This window comes from Quercus lobata, chromosome 7 (assembly GCF_001633185.2).
Source record: "Quercus lobata isolate SW786 chromosome 7, ValleyOak3.0 Primary Assembly, whole genome shotgun sequence".
NCBI lineage: Eukaryota > Viridiplantae > Streptophyta > Magnoliopsida > Fagales > Fagaceae > Quercus > Quercus lobata.
The window spans coordinates 44,880,662-44,905,366 of record NC_044910.1 but is presented as its reverse complement, the minus strand read 5'-3'; the positions used below and the strand labels follow the sequence as shown (position 1 = coordinate 44,905,366).

General features: G+C 37.2%; 1 protein-coding gene across 2 annotated transcripts in view; it reads left to right on the top strand.

Annotated features, from left to right (window-relative positions):
• The window catches only part of LOC115952314 (MLO-like protein 12), a 47,759-nt gene that overhangs the window by 11,594 nt on the left and 11,460 nt on the right, over positions 1–24,705 (top strand). The window lies entirely within an intron of this gene.

Sequence of the window (24,705 nt, the reverse complement as noted above, 5' to 3'; positions counted from 1 at the left end):
TCGTCATTTTCTACTCTAAATTAACTCATTTGGCACAAAAATTAAAAAACTTCGATTAGGTAGAACACATGCCGTAAAATTAAACTCTAATTGAAATCCAATTTTTACACTAAACTAACTAACTTGGTTCAAAACTTTAAAAATTTTGATTAGATGGGACACGTGGCGCAAAATTAGACTCTAATTGAATTCCAATTTAAAATCTAATTGGATTTTCTCTCAGTTCTACTTATTAATATATATATATATGACTTATAAACTTGAATTGTTTTTAGTTCTACCAAAAAAAAAAAAAAAAAGACTCATAAACATATAATCATTCAAAGATTGTGTTTTTTATGGTTTACTTATATTAGACTCTTCGTGTTTTACACTAAATTAACTCATTTAGTACAAAAATTAAAAAACTTAGATTAGATGGGACACATGTCGCAAAATTAAACTGTAATTGAAATCCAATTTTTACATTGAATTAATTCACTTAGCACAAAAATTTAAAAACTTAGATTAGATGGGACACATGGTGCAAAATTAGACCCTAATTGAATTCCAATTTGAAATTTAATTGGATTTTCTCTTAGTTTTACCTATTATTATACATATATATATAGATTCCTTTCTTTCTCTCTGTTGTGCTTCTCTCTTTCTCTCTCCCAGTCTCTTCTCTCTCCTGTATACTCCATCTCTCTATCTCACCCTTTTCTCTTTATTCCTCCTCTCACCACCTCCACTCCACTGCGAACCACCAAGGTCATCTTAGATTTCTACTTTAGATTAGCAAACCCATCTCTCCACCACATTAAATTCCTCTCCTACCTTAAGTTTGATTCGATTTGGGTTGATGTTGGTTATTGTGATTTTGGGTGTGGTGGTGATCGTCACTCATTGGGTTGATGTGTGTTCAAGAGATTTTTCCTTTCTGCTATTGCCACTAATATAAGTTTGTCTGAGTGAGACCTCTATGTTTTGCTGGGTTGCATGGTGGTTAGTAGTTGTAGCTAGGTTGGATTAGTGGTTGCAATGTGGGTTTGGGAGGTTTGTGATTTGATTTTGGGTGGCGGTCATGGTGGTGGTGGTGGCGGTGGCAGTAGTTTTGGATGGCCATTATGTTTTGGGTGTGGTAGGTTGTGACTTTGTATGGATTGTGGTGGTTGGGGGATGTGGGTGTGGGTGGTGGTGGTGGTGGTGGCGGTGGTGGTGGTTGTTGTGGTTGTTGATATGGTCATGATGGTGGTGTGGTTGGTTTTAAAATTTTGTTTATTTATATTATTTTAATGTTTTATATGCTAAAATAGAGAATGAGAAGTAGGGTGTATTTTTTCATGATGTATTAAAGTAGATAAAGTAACTTTTTAGAGTGATGTGAATTCTTGAACATAATTCAAAAATATTTAACAATTATTTTAGAAAATTTAATTTGATTTATGTATCAAATCATTTATCTTTAATTATATTTAAGAAAGACATAAATGTGACGAATAATGCAAGATAGATATTGATGAGTCCATAAAAACTATTAAGGTTGTCCATCTTAATGGATGGTCATTGCGTCATTAGTAGGCCATCAAAGATTTATGAGTAACCGCCCAACATATTCAATACCGATCATCAAAGGCCTTAAACCCTCTCATCAAGACAAAGAACGTTACAATTAGAGTAATAATCATCCTCATTTATGTCCAACAGCTACCTAAGTCATCTATAAAAGGGACAATCTGTCCATTTGCTAAGGTACGTCAAAAAACTACTACAAAACACTATCTATATATGAAATATATGGGTTGGTACTAATTTAAGCATCGGAGGCTCCCCCACCGGGCACAACCCGATGGTCTTTTCGATCTATCTCTCCTTTATCTTGCAGGTTCTATAAGGTCATCTAATGTTCCGGATTGAACGAGGGATCCAACTGACGATTTTGGCATCATCAGATATATATATAAATATATATATATATATATATAATTTTTCTTTTTCTTTTTGGTACTTAGCAAAGAGAGAACTAGGCCCAATTGGGTCCCCTCTCTCGCCGGCTTTGGACTTCCTTGATTATTGGTTGAGGAGCCACTTTAAAGTATACGTGGTGGAGCATGGCTATCTGGATCCTTATGTCTTCCAGGGTAGTTGCATGATCCCTTGTGCTTTATTTGATTTGAGTTTAGTGTGGCTGCTAAATGCTCAGATTCTACCAATACAAGGCTTCTCTGTAGCCCCGTCTCCAGGATATGTATAATATTTCTCTTATTGTCAGTAGAGAGGAGGTGTGAAGTGTCCTTCCTCTGAACGTACTAGGAGATCGAAGCATCCTTTTGTGATCAATTGGCCTGCACGATTTTTCATTATGAAGGCAGCCATCCCGGCCAGATTGTTCATCTTAGACTCCTACGTCTTTGTTCAATAGTTAATAAGTCTTAGACGGCTACTTCCAACAAGTATTAGGATTTACCATGTAATATGTATTCCCTAAATGAAAGTAATGTTGTAGTATAGTGTACTCTTGTTGGGGTTGGGTCCTAGTTCCTTAAAGAGTTTTTGTCCTTGGAGCTAGTTTGGACTAAAACCGTATGAAGGGCTTGACGGAGGTATGGAAGCTTTTCCTCAAATGTAATTTTGTGTGTTCTTCCAAATAGTCTAGGGTATGGCACATTGCTCAATAGTTAACACTAATCATAGACAAAGACTAAAAAATGACAAACTCGTCTTTATGTTTTCTGGAAAGATATAGCCTAGCCATCCAAGTTCTTGTTGAAGATATCAGCTTTATCAAAGTTCACAATGGTGTCTAGAGGATAATTTCATAGAAAAAAAAAATGGGGATGAACAACATCTACCCTTCCACTGAATTCATGGCGCCCAGCCAACCATATAGAGCACTAGGAGTGGCAATTCGTGTTCGTGTGTCGGGTTCGTATCATGTCAACTCATGTGTATCCGATTATATGAGTCAACACTAACTCGACATGTTTATTAAACGAGTCAAGATTCCTCAATCCTAACATGACCTGTTTATTAAACAGGTTAGTCGTGTCAACCTGTTTATCAAATTTTATCAAAATGAAGAAAATTTTTTATAAAAAAACAAAAAAATAAATATTTTAAATATAAAATTCAAAACTAATGAGTAACTGCATCTCAAATAATCATTCAAAACTAAAGCATATCTCAATATCACAAATAATCAATCACAATATGTAAAAGAAAATAAATTACAACAACTATTAAGTTTATATACCTAGGGTTTGAAGGGTATATTGGTAAAACTTCATTTAATTAAATGGGTTAAACTAGTTTCATAGGTTGAACACTAACCCAACCAGTTTATCAAACAGGTTCATCGTGTCAACCTGAATATGACATGAACCCATTAAGCCTCAGCCTATAACTTGTTAACGATCAAGATGAAATGAGAAATATTATTAGAGGTCATTATCAACCTCTTCAACATGAATTTGAATGACCCCCTAGAAAATATTCCAAGAACTGTCATTGCAGCATGCTTAGTATACAATCAGCATAAAAAGATACATAACTCACCAAATAAAATGCGAGCAGTCTCTAGGAGTTCCAACTTCTGTTTTTCCCAGCTATTTGGATACCAAATAACCTACTAAGTAATTTATATCTATATACATTTCTAAAAGCTGAAACGTAACATTTATTGTTACTATACTCCTATTGAGCCATATCATCCACCCATGTCCGACATTCTCTCTCTTATTTTTAACTTTTTTTTCTTATTAATTTTTCAACTTATTATTTTACTTTCACCAACTTTTCCCCTCACTTTTACATTTTCATCTTCCCATTACTATATACCTTAATATCACTTTTCCTCTATCTTTTTATTTTCCTTTATTTTTGGCTTTTCTTATTCCCTCCTCTTACTATAAATTTACAATTCTCTCTCTCATTTTATACATATTTTCCCACACACAAAAGGTTGTTTTCTTTCTCTTTCTCTCTCTCAAAATTTTGTTTTTCATTTTTTGATGGAATGTTTTATTTTTCTTGCATCTCTACTTTTGTTGATGATTTTTTGCATTATTTGAAACTCTACTTTGGGTTGATATAATTAAGTTATGTTTTTATGTCATTATTTTTTCTTCTCTTTTATTTCATAGATGTTATACTATTGCATTATAAAGATAGTATATAATAATATTTTTTTATTTTATTACATAATATAACATGACTTGAATAATTTGGTGTGTATAACTATATTTTTACTTTTTACTTTTTTCTTCTCATATTATTTTCTATAAATTTCTTACAATTCTCTCTCATATTCTCTCTTTAAAAAGTGGTTATTCTCTCTCTCTCTCTCTCTCTCTCTCTCTCTCTCTCAATTTTTTATTTTTTCTCGCAACTCTACTTTATATTGATGAATCATTGATTTCTTAAACTTTATTTTAGGTTCATATGTTTTGGTGTTGTATTTTTTTTTTAGTTCCCCATTACAAGTACTCTCTCTCTCTCTCTCTCTCTCTCCCTTTTAATTTTTTATTTTTTCTCGCAACTCTACTTTATATTGATGAATCATTGATTTCTTAAACTTTATTTTAGGTTCATATGTTTTGGTGTTGTATTTTTTTTTAGTTCCCCATTACAAGTACTCTCTCTCTCTCTCTCTCTCTCTCTCTTTCTCTCTCTCTCTCTCTCTCTCTCTTAGTTTCAATTTTATATTTGTTTGATTTAGTACTTAATTATTTTGGAAGTAAGAATTTGAATTTATATCAAAACACAATCTTGGCTATTCTAATTACAAATCAAAATTCGGTCCACTTTAGTCTATTTCGATCCACTTCAATTCAATTAGGTCCATTCAATCTACTATGGTCAATTCAGTCCAATTTGATCCACTTGGTTCACTTCGGTCTATTTAATTTGTTCATTTGCTCTACTTCGATAAAGTCAGTCCTCTTCGGGCCAATTTGGTCCATTATGTACAATTAAGTCCAATTTGGTCCATTCCGTCCAATTCAGTCAATACGGTCTATTTGGTCCACTTAGGTCTATTCTATCCATTTGGTCTATTTCGGATCACTTCGGTCCAATTCAGTGTACCTACTTAAGAATGGGAAAAAACAAGCTTAGGTTGAGAGTAGTACCAATTATTTGAGTAATATCAATTGTAATTATATGATAAGTTTTGGTTATCATAACAATCTCCTTAAAAGAATGAGAATTTGAATAATAATTTTGAAAGTTAAAAATTTTAATTGTACCAAAAGAAATTAGGAAAATATAATGCATAATAACAATAGTTAGAAGATTAAAAAAAAAAATCAAAACATCAACAATGATAAAATTATATATTTGTAAAAATAGAGTGATCAAAATTATTTGTTGAAATTGATTATTTTTAGCGAGAAAAAATTATCTACAATAAAATTTAGAGAATAAACTATACATATTCAGTATGATAACCAAAACATCATATAATTATAGAATAAAATATTGATTATCATAATAATCTTTGTGGGGTTATTTCCCGCCATTAGCAGTTTGTCTGCTTTGGGGAGCCAAGCCCGCACGGTTTTGTTCTCGGCCCCGAGTGTGGTGTTTGGGATTTTTGGAGTGCTTTGACCCTGTGACACCCTAGTCCCACATCGGTTGGAGATGCGCCCCACTCATGGTTTATAAGCCCTTGGAGCAACCATGAGTGTACCACTACTACACATGTGTGGTAATGGTACACTCATGGTTGCTCCAAGGGCTTATAAACCATCAGTGAGGCGCATCTCCAACCGATGTGGGACTAGGGTGTCACAGGATCAAAGCACCACAAAAATCCCAAACACCACACTCGGGGCCGAGAACAAAACCATGCGGGCTTGGCTCCCCAAAGCGGACAAACTGCTAATGGCGGGAAATAACCCCACAATCTCTATTAAGAGAATGAAAATTTTAAATAATTTATTTAAATAAAAAATATATATATATATATATATATATATATTTTTTTTTTTTTTTTTGCTCGAATGTATAATCAATCTCATGCAATTCATTTAAAAATAATGACTTTAAAACAAGTGAGTAACTGCCCTAAAAATTAAATTTGTATATTCATAGCTTTCATGTTTAGAAAGACTTTCAATTAAATTTAATTGAACCGAAATGAATTGAAATGCTATGTTAATATAACTCAATAAAAATGTAGCAACAATAAATGATATGCTTAAGATTTTAGATATTATGAGTTTGAGAGAGAGAGAGAGAGAGAGAGAGAGAGAGAGAGATATATATTAATAAATTTGGATTTAGAATAGGGGATCTCAACCTAAACATGTCTTTTCCCTATATTTAAGTGCACAAAAATGGACCAAAGTAGACCAAAATGGATCAAAGTGGTCCGATTGGACTGAATTGGACCAAATAGAATAGAATCGGATCAAATGAGAACAAGGTGGACCAGAATGGACCGAATAAAACCAAAGTAGACCGAATAGGATTAAGTGTACCAATATGGACTGAAAAGAATTTGAGGGGACCGAAATGGACTAAATAAGAACGAATAGACAGATTAGAACCAAAGTGGACATAATGGACCAAATAGGAACAAATAGGACAGAATAGGACCAAGTTGGGCCGAACAGGACCAATGCCAATTGAATAGTACCGAAGTGGATAAAATGGACTGAATAGGTCTGAAGTGAACAGAGTAGGACCAATGTGGATGGAATGGACCAAATTGGACCCAAATGGACCAGATTAAACCAGAGTGGACCGAAGAGGACAAGATGGACCAAATAGGACTTTTGAATATTTATTATTTTTATTGCATTTTTAGGAGTCATATTTCTAATTTCTATTTTATTTGTATTGTTTTACTCAAAATTAAAGAGTTTAGCCCAAATATAATAAAATTTCATACTTTTCTACCCAAAAATTAAGAAGAAAAAAATAAATTTTGAGCTAAACTTAAAAATGCAACATATGAAAAGAATCAATTAAGGCCCAATTAGTCCAAAATGGACCAAAGAGAACCAAAATTGAACAAGTGGACCAAATTGGATCAAATGAGACCGAAGTAGACCTAATTGAACCGAATATAAATTGTTTAATTTTTAGGGAGAAAAAATTAACTTCAACAAATTTTAGAGAAAAAAGTATACATTATATTACAATTATAAAAAAATTATTTATTTCCACATATTGTGTGGGTCTGCGACTAATTAAATATAACAATCAGAAAATTTTAATAAGAATTCTATGGAAGTTCCAAAAGTAATTAGTTCCCACTACGTAATAGTATATATAATCTTGCAAAGGCATCCATCTTTGGATTCTAATGCTTAGTAACTAATGTTTCTACAAGTGACTTCAATAAATACCTGGACATACGAGAAGCACATATCTTGTGCATATTTTGATAATATTAATACAATCAATCAGTAAAGTAAAAATTAAACAGAAAGTGAAACTAATGGTATTTATACACACCAACAGATATCAAAGTAATTAATTTATAACTGACACATTACAAATGGACATCAGGCATCAAACATAAGGTAGGAAGCAATCATACATTCAATAACATAAGAAGTTCTACTGATAAATGAGTTGTAGCATTTTGAGTTTCTTGCATAAAGAATGTTAAACTTAAGGGAGAAATTCAAAACGAAAAGTATTCTATTAAGATGGCAGAGACTAGGCTTGGTCAAGCTTTGGGGTTCCTAGGGTGTGATATGGCTAGAGAATTTATCTAAAATATGACTGAGTGGACAACCACTCAGTGTGTAATGGATTCACTTTAACTACTCCAATTAGATGGCCAACTAAATTAGAACATTGTGGTTAAGATGAGTGAGGAAAAGTATAAAAATATGGGTTTAATGCCATCTAAAGGTGATGCCTCAATTTCCTTTATTTTATTTTTATTCTTCAGAAGTGCCTCAATTAACTTTATCTTTAGCTCAAAGGTAACACTAAAAATGAGAGTCCCTCCAATAAAAAAAGGTATACCTTTAACTTTATGTAAATTTACCATGAATGCATTCTTCATTATACAAGAAAAGAGGCTGCTAATGGGTGAATAGATCTGCTTGCCTCGGCAACAAGGACGGAACTAGGATTTGAAGTCGAGGGGGGCAAATATAATTTTTCTTGGGCTTATTTTCTAAAATCTTAAATATATACCTATTAATTCATGCTTGGTATCTGTTGTACGGGGATGGGCCCAAGCCCCCCCAGGCTTGTATGGGGATGGGCCCCAGGCCCCATAGGCCTTGGGCCCAAGCCTCGCAATACATTATATGACCTTGTCCCCATTCTGGACCTTTAGCCTTGATCCAAACGCCTCAAGGCCCAATTTAGGCCCAAGAACTGAGATAAGACTGCGTCGTCCTGGATACCCAAAGCAGGCCCATCCCGAGCGTCTCTAACCTAGTTGGAGGTGTCATTGCTCGGAGACACCCTGTACTCGGTTGCCTGGTAGTGCCTTCGGAAATATCGCTGCCGAGCCGGCTTTTGGAGGTGAGAATTAGTTCCAATGCCATTACCACCTCTCCGACGGAACATCCACTTTGAGATGATGGAATTGGACCCCCATTCGCACTAGTAAGGGGGAGTAATCATAACACCTCCACTTATCTTAGCTTATAAATAGGAGAAGAGAATGAGGAAGGTGGGGGAAAAATTGGGGAGAGAACACTGAGAAAAAAGTGCGATCACGCCAAGAGAGAAAGGGAGCAACTCTGTGAGGTAAAGAGAGGGATTTGAGGAAACAGGAGTGTATTTGGATCTCCGAGCATAGGACCACCCATAGTAGGAAACCAAAAGCCCACAATACAAATAGATTGTGAGCCCAAGTAAAGGTTGAGCCCAATAATCATATTTTGGGTACGCACACCTACTATTTAATATTTAAAAAAAAATTGGGGGGGGGGGGGGGGGCACAGCCCCCCTCAGCTTGTACATGGTTCCGTCCCTGCTCAGCAAGCACCCTGTAGGTGAGATTAGTCTGTGACAAGAAGCTTTTTTTTTTTTTTTTTTTAAATGTTACTAAATGTGGTGGGTTGGTAGCTACCCAAACAATCTCAACAGTGTAGTTTTAAAATCCCTACCTGTAGTTTGTTAATTGTCCAGTTAGGTTTATCATCATAGTTTCAAACATCTCTACTAAGCCAACATATTTTTTTTGAACATCTTCTTCCAAACTCTCTTTGTGAAATAGCACTCAATATACAAATGATTTCTTGTATAATATTTTGGATTGCTTTGATTTCTTATCATGATGATGATAAACTTAGAATCTAATGCCTGCTTAGTAGATTAGTTACATAAATGGTTTGTTTCACTTAGATATCCAAAAATTAAAAATAGACTACAAAATTGTTTTCATCTCTAAAGTTTACTAAAAGTTCAATTTTAGTAAACTTTAAAATGTTTATTTTTCCCCCCTTAACTTTTATAAACAATTTTACTTCATGTCACTTTGTCTATCTCTGTTAGTTTATATACTACATGGTCTAGCTAAGTTTCAAGGCTTTTGGCAATCTAAATCCAATATCCATCATCATACTCTACGTCATTTTTGGGTTGGATTACATAATTGTTTTTTTTTTCTAAGACTTGAATTTTTGAAATCGTACGTGTATGACAAAACTAGTGATTGTGTTGACTCATTCAAACCATTAATAACATAATTTTTGTCGTGTGTGACAAAACCTGTGATCATGCAGACTTATTCAAATCCAAATTTTTTTTTTTTAAAAAAAAAAAAATTATATTCGTACCATGATAGTGTGACAAAAAGTTTGTTCACTGCTTGTTGATATTAGTTTTGGTCACTGCAATAGAATATTTTGATACCGGTCTACTATTTTAGGATTACTACAATATATATTTATATAAATATGTATAATAAAAATATATTATCACATTATTGAGTTAAAATTTAAATTGATAATGGAATAAACAAAAATTCTAATGAAGCTAATTTTTTTAGAAGAATTGGTTATGGTTAATTGCACATATCATGCATTTGTCCTCACGTATTGTACTCTAAAAAAAATGGCACTTCTGTAAATAAATATTCATGCAATGGTATTTGTAAGTAAGACACCTTCCAAGAAGTTTCATTTCAACTTAAAAAATGAAAAGCCTACCGACTCCTTGTCTTTATTTCCCAATTCTTTGACACATCTTCGTCTTCTTTTGTTTGTATGGTATAGTGGTATGTTTTCTTTTTTTTAGTGTTTAATCTGTTGATTGGAGCGGATGGATGTGTGAGTAAAAGACAATGAGTTTACGAGTGAACATTGAAGACTTTGTCAAATTGCGTGTTGTCAAAAAAGTCAGAATATTCATTGTTTTGTCATTCCCACTGCTTAAAAAATGAAAGAGCCGGTCTGTTCGAAGGTTTATACCATGAAATCTTTGTGGTAGACTACCCTACTTTTGAGTTGCAAACACAATAACACATTTGATGAGCTTTGATCCCATCACCTCACATTTCACCCACACTTGAAGACTTTGTCAAATTGCGTGTTGTCAAAAAAGTCAGAATATTCATTGTTTTGTCATTCCCACTTCTTAAAAAATGAAAGGGCCGGTCTGTTCGAAGGTTTATACCATGGAATCTTCGTGGAATACTTCCCTACTTTTAAGTTGCAAACACAATAACACATTTGATGAGCTTTGATCCCATCACCTCACATTTCACCCACACTTGAAGACTTTGTCAAATTGCGTGTTGTCAAAAAAGTCAGAATATTCATTGTTTTGTCATTCCCACTTCTTAAAAAATGAAAGGGCCGGTCTGTTCGAAGGTTTATACCATGGAATCTTCGTGGAATACTTCCCTACTTTTAAGTTGCAAACACAATAACACATTTGATGAGCTTTGATCCCATCACCTCACATTTCACCCACACTTGTGAGAGGAGGAAGAGTTGTTTGAATCATGGCTCCACACCATAATCCTTTCAAAAACATTTCTCTAATTTTCTTAATCATTTCGTTCAAAGTACTATAAATGGGGTTCAAAGTATTATAAATGGGTTTTCAATAGGCTTGTTACCTCACCTAAGGTGAAATTTCCAAGCAACTACTTGCCAAAAGCCTAAAACAATTTCTTTCTTAAAAAAAAAAAAAAAAAAAAAAAAAAAAAAAAGAAGAATCAATATCAAAGTTGTGAATAAAATATAGAATGTCGTTTCAGTTTGGCAAAGAAACACAATATACATATACCTTGAACATTGAAGACTAAGTCAATTGCACGTTGTCAAAAAAGTCAGATTATTCATTGCTCTGTCATTCACTTTTTGAAAAATGAAAGAGCCTGTCTGTTCGAAAGGCCTTCATTTTGAGGAATATTCGGGGAAGTGGGACTTCCCTACTTTCAAGGCCTTCATTTCCATTCAAATATCGCGCAGTCAAAAAACTTAGAGCTTTACCCCTCATCTCTTGTAATTCTCATTTCGTCACATCTTTCTTCTTCTCAATCTTCTGTTTATAGATTCTGATGGCTTTCCCGATCAATCAAGGATTCTCTTTTTCTTCTTCTACTCGCCGGTGGAACTACGATGTCTTCTTAAGCTTTAGAGGTGAAGATACCCGCAATGGTTTTACTGGCCATTTATATCATAGTTTGTGCAACAAAGGAATCAAGACCTTCATTGATAATGATCTCCAAAGAGGAGAAGAAATTTCAGGAGAACTTCTCAAAACTATTAGATCGTCAAGGATTTCAATCATCATATTCTCTCAAAATTATGCATTTTCGACTTGGTGTTTGGAAGAACTTGTCGAGATTCTTAATTGCAAGCTAAATGGACAATGGGTTATACCTGTTTTTTACAAAGTAGATCCATCTGAAGTACGTAAGCAAGAAGGTAATTTTAAAGTAGCACTAGCTAAACAAGAAAACAAATTCAAGAACAACATAGAGAAGGTGCAGAGGTGGAGGGCAGCGCTAGATGAAGCGGCTAGTTTATCTGGATGGCATTATGAGAATGGGTACGTATCTAATAACTAATGTTACGTGCTTTTTTGACTTTTAGACCTTTAATGGTTTTCTTAAACAACTACAAATGCCAAATATGAAAAGAAAAAATCTATTATGATTATCTCTTCAATTATTAAGGTAGTTAAGCTAACATATTTGTGAGTTTTTCTCCCCCTTGTGTTGTTTGAATCAAGGCTCATCGACATAATCCTTTCAAAAAAATTTCTCTAATTTTCTTAATCATTTCGTTCAAAATATTATAAATGGGTTTTCAACAGGCTTGTTACCTCACCTTAGCTAAAATTTCCATGTAACTACTTGCCAAAAGCCTAAAATAATTTCTTACTAGGAAAAAAAAAAAAAAAAAAAGAGAATGAATCAAAATCATAGTTTTGAATAAAATAAAGAATGCCGTATATATACATTTCAAAGACTTGTTGTGGGGAGTGAAACAATCTCTACTCGGGGGGCCTAGGGCCCAAAGAGTCACTGGGCCACAGGAAAGTAGTTGGGCCTAGCCTCTCTACTGAGAGGTTTGCTCAAAGAGTAATAATCTATGAAAGGGGTGAAAGTTGGATCACCATAAGTGTTTAGGATAAGGTGGAGTACCACGGTTAGCCCATTACCGCGAGAAAGGGAAATTATTGGCATTAGCCAAGTCTTGAAGCACGGATGATCAATGTGTGACCTTTGGAAGAGTCTAGTAACTACGGGAAACTCCTAGAAGGTGCAAGAAGGAGGAAGATCTTTACCATCACATTATGAGAAGTGGGTTCTTACCTAACTTTTGCCGCATTAATTGCGCGCATAAGGTGAGGAACCCGATAAAGTAGGGGAAAAATATCCCTGAAACTCTTGGTAGAAGTAGAATAGTTGTAAGAATGAGAACAAGGATTGAAGCTATAAAAGGGAAAGAGGCTAAAAGGAGAGGGGGATCCAGAAAAAAGAAAGAAAGACCTATCTTAGAAAAAGAGAAAGAGAGGAACATTCAGTGTAATGCCACGGGAACAAAAGAAAAAGCTTCCCAAGGTCATATGAGCATTTGTAATAGGAAAGAGAGTATTTTAATGGTCAAAGAGATCCAATGTTTGCGTTTCCCATTGTAGAGTGTTTGTTCCCCCTATTTAATTATATCTTTATTGTGTGGAGTTGTTGGTGAAGAGATCTGAGAACCCCTCCTCAGGGACTATCTTTAAGGTCTTTACAATTGGCGTTGTCTGTAGGAATAACTCTACTAAGCAGAAGACTCAAGAGTTGGGCTGTCTGAGATCATGGCTAACCGGTCACGAAGTGGTCCCGTACACCTGGAGTAGCCTAGTATATCAGAAGAATCTGTTCATGTAGATAGACGCCTGAGGTCCAAAGTGCACAGGGGGACTCAGCGACAACCTAGTCCACCCCCACAGCGTGAGGGATCCGCTACCAATATAGAAGGGCCGTCCTATGCTAATAGGGACATGGAGGTGGAGAGGTTGAGGGAGCAAGTGGCTTTATTGCAAAGAAATGTGGAGAAGGATAAAGAGTTGCTCTGCCGTAAAGATGAGGAGTTGCATCATCAGAGGGGGCCAAGTCCAACACCTAGTCATTCCCGAGGAGGTGAGCGCCGAAGGGGTGATGGAAATAGAAAGAGGGATAGGAGATCACCCCATTCTCATGAGGAATGAAAGAAGACTCCTCCCAGAGATAGAACAATTTCTCCACCTCCTCACAAGACTAGGAGGGATGAGCAGGAGGGGAGGAAGTTGAAAGGCCCAGTTCCTCACTCTTAAGTCTTTTCAACTCTAAATGCTTCTGGTGAAGATGCCATGACCAAGGCTCTGCGCCAAATATCTCAGTCTCCGTTCTTGGAAGAAATAGAAAAAATAGATTTACTGAAGAGATTTACCAAGCCAACTTTCACAATTTATGATGGCAAAATAGACCCCGTGGAGCATGTTAGTCATTACAATCAAAGTATGGCCATATACTCTAAGAATGAGGCCCTGATGTGTAAAGTTTTTTCTTCTAGCTTGGGCCCGATAGCTATGAGATGGTTTGATGGGATAGAGAAAGGGGCTATCCAAAGTTATGATGAGCTTATCAAAGCATTTGTGGCCAGGTTTGTCACGTGTAGCCGGACCCCAAAGCCATTCGCCTCACTTCTCTCGTTAGCAATGAAGGAGGGAGAGACCCTTAAAGCTTATTCGGATCGGTATTGGGAATTGGATAATGAGATCAGGGGAGATAACGGGGGAATTGCTACAAGTACCTTTAAGGTGGGCCTTCCCATTGATTCTGATTTGAGGGCTTCATTGCCTTAAAACCAATTACGGATATGAACAAACTGATGGAGCAGGTAGAAGAATATAAGAGACTAGAGGATGACTAGTTGCAAGATAAGGCTAAGGCAAAGGTGCCCATGGGAGAAAAGAAGGAAAGTAAGATAGATTAGACCTCTCAACCTCGGAGGGATTTCTTCCCTCAGGCCCAGAAGCAATTGATGGAAATGGTTAGCTCATTGTGGAAAAGATAAAGAATGAGCCATATTTTCATTGGCCGAACAAGATGAGTGGGGACATAACCAGACGGAACTAGAGCCTTTATTGTTCATATCATAGGGACTGTGGGCATACAACTAAAGATTACTGAACCTTAAAGGAACACTTGTGTCAAATTGCGAAGGCAGGGTACTTGGGGGAATTCTTATTGGGGAGGATTCACGCCTATAAGATCAAAAAGGTGGATCCACCTCAAGAACAACAACACCAACTTAGGGACTTATAGGGGTAATACATGCAGCAAGAAAGCAGGCGGAGACTGTGAAAGTCCACCTAGAGTATTGACGTTGAGCTCAACTTCTGACTTAGAATTAGAAGAACCTATGCCAAAGAGGAGACGTTGGGAAGCCGAAAGCATTGACTTTACGGGAAAAGACTTGAAGGATATTGTTCATTCCCATGAGGATGCCTTGGTAGTGACATTGCAGATTGGAGGTTTGATGTTAAAAGAGTGATGATAGATCAGGGGAGTAGGGCAGAAATAATGTACCCAGATATTTATGAAGGGTTGGGGCTTTCTCCCGAGGATTTGACTAAGTATGATAGTCCCCTGGTGGCCTTCGATGGGAGCATCGTTGTGCCAGCCAGGCATGTGACCCTACCCGTGGAGGTGGAAGGAAGAAGAGAAATGGTTCATTTTATAGTAGTGCATTCATACTCACCCTACACGGCAATCGTCAGACGCCTATGGATCCATTCTATGGGCGTGGTACCTCCTTCATTGCACTAGAAGATGAAATTTCCATCTGAGCGCGGCATTGTAGAGATACGTGAGGATCAATCTATGGCTCGAAAATGCCAGATAGCTGTTGTAGGGCATAAGCAAAGGCCAAGCTTGGGGTAATAAATCTTTTGTAGCAGTTACAGTCCCTACCCGAAGATGCTTGTGAGTAGTTGGAAAAGGTGCACATTGACCTCGGGGATAAATATTTCCAGGTAAGAGCTAAACTTCCTATGTTAGAAAAAGTAGAATTAGTCTTGTTTTAATAAGCAATTTAAATGTGTTTGCATGGAGCCCATATGAGGCACCTAGGGTGGGTCCGGATTTTATCTATCATCGACTTAATGTCAATCCTAATTGTGTACCAAAAAAGCAAAAGCCTCGTAGGTCCTCAAATATACATATTAAAGCAATGAGGGAAGAAGTGGATAAACTTAAGGAAGCTGGTGCAATCAAGGAGGTTTACTATCCTAAATGGCTAGCTAATACAGTAGTTGTGAAGAAAAGGAACGGGAAGTGGAGAGTGTGTGTCGACTTCACGGACCTAAATAAGGCATGTCCTAAAGATCCTTTTCTAGTGCCAAAGATAGACCAACTTATTGATGCAACTTTTGGGCACCCTAGGATGAGTTTCCTTAATACTTTCCAAGGATACCACCAAATAGCGCTAGCCACCGGGGACCAAGAGAAGACTTCTTTTATTACCCCCATTGGTAATTTTCACTATAAGGTCATGCTGTTTAGGTTGAAAAATGCAAGATTTAGGGCATGTTTGGTAGATTGTAATAGACGTTGTAATGTAATAGTTATTCCTATGGTTTAGTTATTCTTTAGTTTGGTTATGTTTTTATTACAATGAATAATCATTCCTTATGAATAGTTATTCTTCAAAATAAGGAATAACTATTCTTCTTTAAAAGGTTGTATTAGCTATTCCTTGGTAAATGCAATAATTTTAAAACTTAATACATTTCCAAATAAAACAATTTTCCAAATACATCTAACAATTATAAAAATAAAAAATCATAAAAAATAACACATATCTCTCTTAAATTTAAAAATAACAATTTTTAAGGAGATATAATTGTATGAGTAAGAAATTTCCTAAAATAAATGTTAAGTTTCATTCTAATATTATAACTCACAACCAAACTCATGAATAGGTTTAGTTATTACATTACAACACATTTTATTCCTAGTAATAAAGATTACAATTCATGTCGTAATCTCCATTCAGTGTACCAAACGTACCCTTACTTATCAAAGGATAGTAGCCAGGATGTTCAAGGAGCAATTGGGGAGAAATATGGAAGCATACATCAATGATATGGTAGTAAAGAACAAGGCTACAGAGGATCACCTCATAGATCTTGCAAAAACGTTCCAGACACTACGAAAGCACCATTTAAAGTTGAATGCCTCCAAATGTGCCTTTGGGGTTAGCTCGGGAAAGTTTCTAGGCTACCTGATGACACATCAGGGTATAGAAGTCAATCCAGACCAAATTGTAGCCCTGCAAAGTTTAAGATCATCTCGGAGTCCTAAGGAGGTCCAACAACTTACAAGGATGACCGCAACTTTCAATTGGTTCATCTCTAGGTTTACGGATTGATGTCCCCCTTTTTTCCAATTATTGAAGAAATGGAAAGGCTTTCAGTGGACGGATGAATGCCAGCAAGCATTTGAGGAGCTGAAACTATACCTGTCCCGAGCTCCCATTCTATCAAGGCCAATTCCTAGAGAAACACTGTATATGTATCTAGCTGTGACTGATCACGCGGTAAGTGCTGTTTTGCTAAGGGTGGATCAAAGAGTTCAAAAACCAATCTTTTATATCAGTAAGACTCTTGTGGAAGTAGAGGATAGCCAAGTGGGGGGTTTCTTTAGGAGCCTTTGATATACAATATAAACCCCAAACCGCTATTAAGGGGCAAGTCTTGGCAGATTTCATCGCAAAATTTACACCCAAACAGCCCGAAGTTTTAAGGATAGGTGAAGGCAAGACAATGGCACCTTGGGAAAATGTATGGCAAGTGTATGTTGATGGAGCATCGAATTGTCGAGGAGAAGGGGTTGGGATCATACTTGTTTCTCCAGAAGGACTTAGAGTTGAGAAGTCATTCCGGCTAGGTTTCCCCCTAGCTAGGTTTCCTCACGTCCAATAATGAGGCTGAGTATGAAGCTCTCCTTGCGGGTCTCAAAATATCGAAACAAATTGGGGCAGAGAAGGTACAACTATATTGTGATTCGTGGTTGGTGGTAAGTAAAGTCGTAGGAGAATTTGAGGCTAAAGACCAGAGAATGATAAGCTACCTAAAGGAGGTCGGAGTAATGAAGTGGCAGTTCAAGCAGTTAGAGATATCACATATCTCTAGGGGAAGCAATAGTCATGTTGATTCACTAGCCACTCTAGCTTCTACAGTGGCTAATCCACTTTCAAGGATTGTGTCCGTTGAACTGTTACCTTTTTCTAATCTAACTCACCCTAGCAATGTTGTAGTCCTAAGTATACATCCGTCCCCTAGCTGGATGGATCCCATAGTGGCCTATCACCGGAGTGGTACTTTGCCTAAGGATAAGAAAGAATCTAACCGAATCAGGTGTAGGTCTTCACAGTACTGGGTCTCCGAAGATGGAAGGCTATATAAGAGGTCATATTCGGGACCCTATCTACTGTGTGTACATCCTGAAGCAGTTGAAGTACTTTTGGAAGAGTTACATGAAGGAATATGTGGAAGTCACATGGGAGGCTAGTCATTAGCACACCGAGCCCTTACCCAAGGATATTGGTGGCGAAGCATGCAAAAGCAAGCGCTGGAATTTTCTAAAAAGTGTGACTAGTGCCAGAGATTCACTCCTAGCATCCATCAACTCAGGGGAATCCTCAATCCCATATCCAGCCCATGGCCTTTTGCGTAGCGGGGGCTGGATATAATGGGACCTTTTCCTAGGGCCACGAGTAATAGGAAATGGCTCTTGGTGGGAATAGACTATTTCACAAAATGGGTAGAAGCAGAGCCCTTTGCAAACATTCAAGATACAGATGTTAAAAATTTGTATGGAAGAACATTGAGACACGATTTGGTGTGCCGAAAGTTCTCATATCAGATAATGGTTTGCAATTCGATAGCAAGGCGTTTTGGAGGTACTGCTCGGAATTAGGGATTACTAATAGGTACTTAACTCCATCTTATCCCCAAGGCAATGGTCAAGCTGAAGCCACAAATAAGTCTATCGTGAATGGCTTGAGAAGGAGACTTAACGATTCGAAAGGACAGTGGGTGGAGGAGCTCTCGAGCATATTATGAGCATACCAAACTACTCCACGATGCTCAACTAGAAAAACACCTTTCTCAATGACTTATGGTGCAGAAGCCATGATACCCGTAGAGACAGGGTTGCCCACCGAGTTGTTTCAAGTCGGAAAAAATGACCAACTGCTCTACAAGCATCTAGACTTGATAGATGAAAACCGTGACAACACTGTGATAAAGTTGGCAAACTATGATTAGCGAGGGTATAATAAGGGTGTCAAGAGTAGAGAGTTTATTTCGAGGGATTTGATATTGAGAAAGGTCGTGGGGAATACCCGAGATCCTGCTATAGGAAAGCTTGGTCCAACTTGGGAGGGTCCCTCTAGGGTAACATCTATTACTGGAATATGTGCTTATCGGTTAGAGGATCTGGATGAGAGGCCTATGGTAAGTCCATGGAATGTATTTAACTTAAAGAAGTACTTTTGAGTATTATATAAGAGATATGCACTGTTTATCTTCCTTAGTGTTTTAGTTTTATAAACAGTGGAAAACCCCATGAAGGCTTAGATGGAAATGCCCAAAACGAAAAAGGGAAATAAACCCTGAGGTACTAGACCTTGTCTTTGCTTCGGGTAAGTTTTAAATTGAGTTCCTTGCTTCAGTTTGACTCTAGGGTCACTATCCGGGAACAAAATTAAAACTTCACATAAATAAAACCCGAGGTACTAGACCTTGTCTTTGCTTCAGGTAAGTTTTAAACTGAGTTCCTTGCTTCAATCTGACTCCAGGGTCACTATCCGGGAACAAAATTAAAACTTCACATAAAGAAACCCCGGGGTACTAAACCTTGTCTTTACTTTGAGTAAATTTTTAAACTGAGTTGCTTGTCTTAGTCTGATTCCAAAGTCACTTTAAGGAAGAAAAATCAAAATTCTGTAGTGAATGACCTATGCCAACACCTCGGTAAGAAACAAGTTCAGCTTTTACTTATCTTAATATTTCTAAGACATAATAATTGGGTTGTTAAATTAAACCTTGAAGAGCAAATGATGTAACTTATGTAGGATAACTTATTGATAAAAAAAAATTTGTTAAACATCTAAAATAGTTTTAAAAAGCATGAATAGGAAGCATAGAATAAATAACAAACAAACTTAGAGATATACTTAGCAGATAGAAGTCCAAGGTACCTAACAAAAAAAGTAATAATAACACCAAGTTGTGGCCCCCAAAAACCAGGCAAGATAGACAAGTGTTCAAAAAACAAAAACAAAAAATCCAAAAGAAAAAAGCTTAAGCATGAGGCGGTTCCTCGGTGGTAGACACAGTTGCAAGATTGATCACATCTCCTACTGACCCCGCGGTAGGATCAGTCCCTTCAGCTTCGCGGACGGGAGATACGTCATTGATGATCGCCTGGATCTCAGGGTTTGGAATGATGATGAGTTCTTCAAGGATTGGGATGCTGCTTTCTTGCCTAAGGGATGAAGAAGGTTCCACTTGCATCTTATCAAGCGCAGTAAACCACCTTTTGGAGTAGTAGACTTGAAGGTTTTGCTGCACTTCGGGCTTCATAGAGGAAATGCAGTTGAGCTAGCCTTGGTCATAGGACTCTTGAATCCTGGCCTCATCAATTGCCACATAACCTTTCAGCTCGGCCTCTTTTTCCGTAAGTTCTTTCTTCATTTCCTCAAGCTCTTTCTCCAAAGCTTCCTTTCAGTAATGGCCTTGGTGTTCTCCTTAGCCTCAGCTCGAAACTTTTCAAATTTAGAAACTTTGTTCATCACATCTGAAATCTTCTTCAAAAGATCCTCGTTGTTAGTATATAGCTCTTCAGCCTTAGCCTTGACAGCTAGAAACCTCTCCACAATGACCGTGGAGCATTGATAGCCCTGCCAAAAGTTGTGAAGAAAAGATTAATTGAATTTGCAAAATTCTTTAAAGAAAAATAAGAAAGGCAATGAGATTGTTGATTACCATGATGGCTTCCTTCTTCATGTTTAGCAACAAGGTATCATCGTCCCATTTTTCCCAATGCTTCATGTCATCGAGAAGTAAGAGAGCCTTCCCTACACATTCAGCAACTTTTCCTCCATGGCCATCCCTCCAGGGCCTTACTTTGTCCGTAGCAGGAAGAGCCTCCCCGTCCACCATAAATGACTTTATATAGGCTGAGGCATCCATAACATCAACATGGGTGTCACCCAAGTTTGGAGGAGAGTTCCCTGAGTCAAGAATTGTTGAGGGCTACGCGGAACTTGATACCCTTGGTCGCTTACGCCCAGCCCTAGTTTCACGGGTTGGGATAGTGGTTATCGCGGTAATCGATGGAGCTGGAAAAGGAGTAGAGAGGTTATTTGGCCTTGAGGCCTAACAGGCCTAGCCAAAACCTAGGCAAGGGTGACCCGACTTCTTTGAAGTGTCATCTCGGAGGAGGGATCGTCCAAAGGGATAGCTGCTGGAATGTTGAGTTCCTCACGGGGTGGAGAAAGGTCGTTCGTTGTGTCGCGGTTTGTTTTCTTCCTTCTTTGTCTCCTAGGGCGGTCAGATGGAGTAGGGATGGCAAGGGTAACTCCTAGATCCTCAGGGGTAAAAAGAGGAGGAGATTTACTGTGGTATCGCCCCTCTTCTCGACGAGCACTTTCCGAGGGAGATAGTATATACCCCTTACAGCAAACGTCAATGTATGGAAGCAGTGGATGCTTGATTGTGATAGCCTTCCTCGCGGCTTGAAAGCTACGGTACACAGGAGAGTACCCAAGGATCAAATAAGCTGCATGGAGTTGACCGTCAGGATAAGGATAGATTGGAGATCTCAGTAATCTATTCAAATCCGTGGAGTTGATTAGTTGCCTTTTCTTCTTGAATGCCTGGTCCTCTGAAAAAGAAATAAACAAAGGTTTATCATAACGAATGTTAACAATAGCTCGAGAATGAAATAAATTAGAAAACAACGAGTTAGTAGAGAAAAAATGAGTCCTACAAAATCTACCCACCTGCATTACCCACCTTAGTGGGGCAATGGATCCCACTGGGGTACCAATTCCCCGAGACGATCAAATAGTCTCCCTCTGTTTCTCTATCAGAATCCAGAAGACCAGAGATGAGCCTCACTTCCCCGTGCCGGATCTTAAAGTAATACCCCGAGGTTTTACCATCTTGAAAAATATACATATAATTGATATCATGCTTGGTAAGGTTCAGTCCGAGCCTTTTGTTAAGGGTGTCTACGCTATTAATGATCCTAAAGATGTTAGGGGTACATTGGTTGGGGCAGACTTTAAAATGACGAAGAAAGTTAGTAAGGAGGTCACTCATAGGGATCCTAACTCCTCCCTTTACTATAGCAACGAGGGGAATTACTACTCTATCCTCCCCTCTTTAGAGTATTGCCTCAGCTTTCGGGCAATAACTCACTTCTACATCATCAGGGAAGTTGTACTTCCTAGTAAATTGAGCTAGTCTCTCAAGGGTATCAACCATCGATTTGAACTTCCCCATAGTAGGCAAAGCAAGAATTAAGAAGAAAGAGATGGCAAAGATTAAATCTAAAGAGAGAGGGAGAAGACAAACTTAAAAGATGATAGAAAGGCAGATAAAAGGAAAGTTGCTAGTAATTGCTTGAAGGTCATCGGAAAAGAAAGCAGTGAAGAGATGAGAGGGATAGAAAACTTGTAATGTTTGAGGAAAGAAAAAACGTAAAAGGAACCAGAGAGTGGGTCTAAGGTCTCCCTTATATAGGAAAAATGGGGGAGTGGAAGGGATAGAAGAGACCCTTCCTTTCCAGCCCTTTTTTCCATTTTCTAATAGACCCATCTAACTGTCCATTCAAAGACACACGCAGAAGATCGTAGGGCTAGAATCTCGGGTATGTCTGCGGCATTTAATGTCTGACGCCACCACTATTTATTAATGCCAGGTAATGATTGCCACGATTTCCTTGAATCACAATCCTCACGTTAGTAGTGATGACCCGAAGATCGTGGGAGGCTATTGTGGGGAGTGAAACAGTCATTACTCGGGCCTAGGGCGCAAAGAGTCACTGGGCCAAGGGAAAGTAGTTGGGCCTAGCCTCTCTGTTGAGAGGAATGCTCAAAGAGTGATAATCCATGAAAGGGGTGAAAGTTGGAACACCATAAGTTTGTAGGATAAGGTGGAGTACCACGGTTAGCCTATTACCGCGGGAAAGGGAAATTATTAGCATTAGCCGAGTCTTGAAGCATGGATGATCAATGTGTGACCTTTGGAAGATACTACTAGTAACCACGAGAAACTCGTAGAAGGTGCAAGAAGGAGGAAGATCTTTACCTCCGCATTAATGAAGGGGTTCTTACCTAACTTCTGCCGCATTAATGGCGCATAAGACAACTTGAACAGTACATGTAACCCCCAGGCCGTCAGAACCCCAAGATAAGAAGGTGAGGAACCCGATAAAGTAGGGGAAAAATATCCCTGCTACTCTTGGTAGAAGCAGAATAGCTGTAAGGATGAGAACAAGGATTGAAGCTATATAAAGGAAAGAGGCCAAAAGGAGAGGGGGATCCAGAAAAAAGAAAGAAAGACCTATCTTAGAAAAAGAGAAAGAGAGGAACATTCAGTGTAATACCACAGGAACAAAAGAAAAAACTTCCCAAGGTCATATGAGCATTTGTAATAGGAAAGAGAGTATTTTAATGGTCAAAGAGATCCACTGTTTGTGTTTCCCATTGTAGAGTGTTTGTTCCCCCTATTTAATTATATCTTTATTGTGTGGAGTTGTTGGTGAAGAGATCTGAGAACCCCTCCTCGGGGACTATCTTTAAGTTCTCTACAGTTGTTAATCTTATAGTTTCTCCCGCCAATTTTTTTTTATAATTCCAAATTCTTTTGATTATTTTGGTCAAGTATGGTAATCCATAGTCTTTCCTTCCCCAAAAAAACTAATATTAATGATGCTTCTCAAATCCTTGAATTATATTGTTACAACTTAAATAATGCTCCCAAGTGCAGGATTGTTGTGAAGTAATAACTCGATAAGTCCGAGGTCGAATCCACAAGGAAAAGGGAATTGATTAGCAAACCACAAGAGAATAAAACTAAAATAATAAATTTTAATTGAAGAGATTTTTGATGGTTTAGTAAAGGTAATTTAAATTGAGAAAAAATAACAATATATTAAGGCACTAGGGTTTAAGGATCCACACACAACACATTTATTGATAGTCTTAACAATATTTATTTTACAACTCAACTAAAATTCATACGAAGGTTGATCTTGGTTGGATGATTTAACAATAAGAACTCAAGAATTAATTTTCTAAGGTAGTTTCATGAAATTGATTGATTTTAGGCAAAACAAAACTAGTGAATTAGTTCGTAGGGAATGCTAAGCATTTAACGTGCCTGGAGTCTACGATAAATTAAAGCATTATACAGAACTAAACACTTTTCTAGATGAGTAAATCAATCAAAAATATAAGCATTAAAACCAATAAATAATTGTTAAGAACATACCAATAAACGGTTGGGTTTCACCCCTTGCCTTAGCAAGGCTTCTAGCAAGCCATAATACAAATAAAACACTAAAAACTCTAAAGAAACTTTAAGAAAACCTAAATTATGTTCTACGGCAGCTCTCCTCTGAATTTTGCCCTAAAGAGCCTTTAAATAGGTCAAGGAATCATATTACAAGTTGAATTCCCGTTTGGAGAAAATCCCAGGTTTTTATGCTTCACTTAACCGATGTTTTTGGCCCATTTAACTTCCGAATTCGGACTTTTGGTAAACTAAAAAGTTGTAGTAATTTAAGTTTGGTTTCCATCCCAACTTGAATCATCTTGATTGGACATCTGAGCCGATAGTTATGCTCCAAATACTAACTGGTGCGCAGGCTGGAATCCTAATCCGAATTGGACTTGGATTTGGTGCAAATTTTCTTTGATTCCTTGCTCCAATTGGACTTGAATTTAATAGGGTTGGCCTTCTTTGACTTCATCATGGCCCTTATAAAAGTAAAGTCCATTAGCTTTCTTCTTTGCACAAATCCACTTATTTAATTTCATTATCCTACAAAAGACAAATTCACGCATTAAAATTCAATTAAGCACAAAATTGATTATTTAGCATTATTCCAAAACCAACTATAAAATACATGAATTAACTTAAAATAAGTATGATAATGCTTTCTAATAATGATATAAATATGTAAAATTAAGCTATTATCATATATCCTTTAATTTAATTGATAATGTGTCAAGTGTT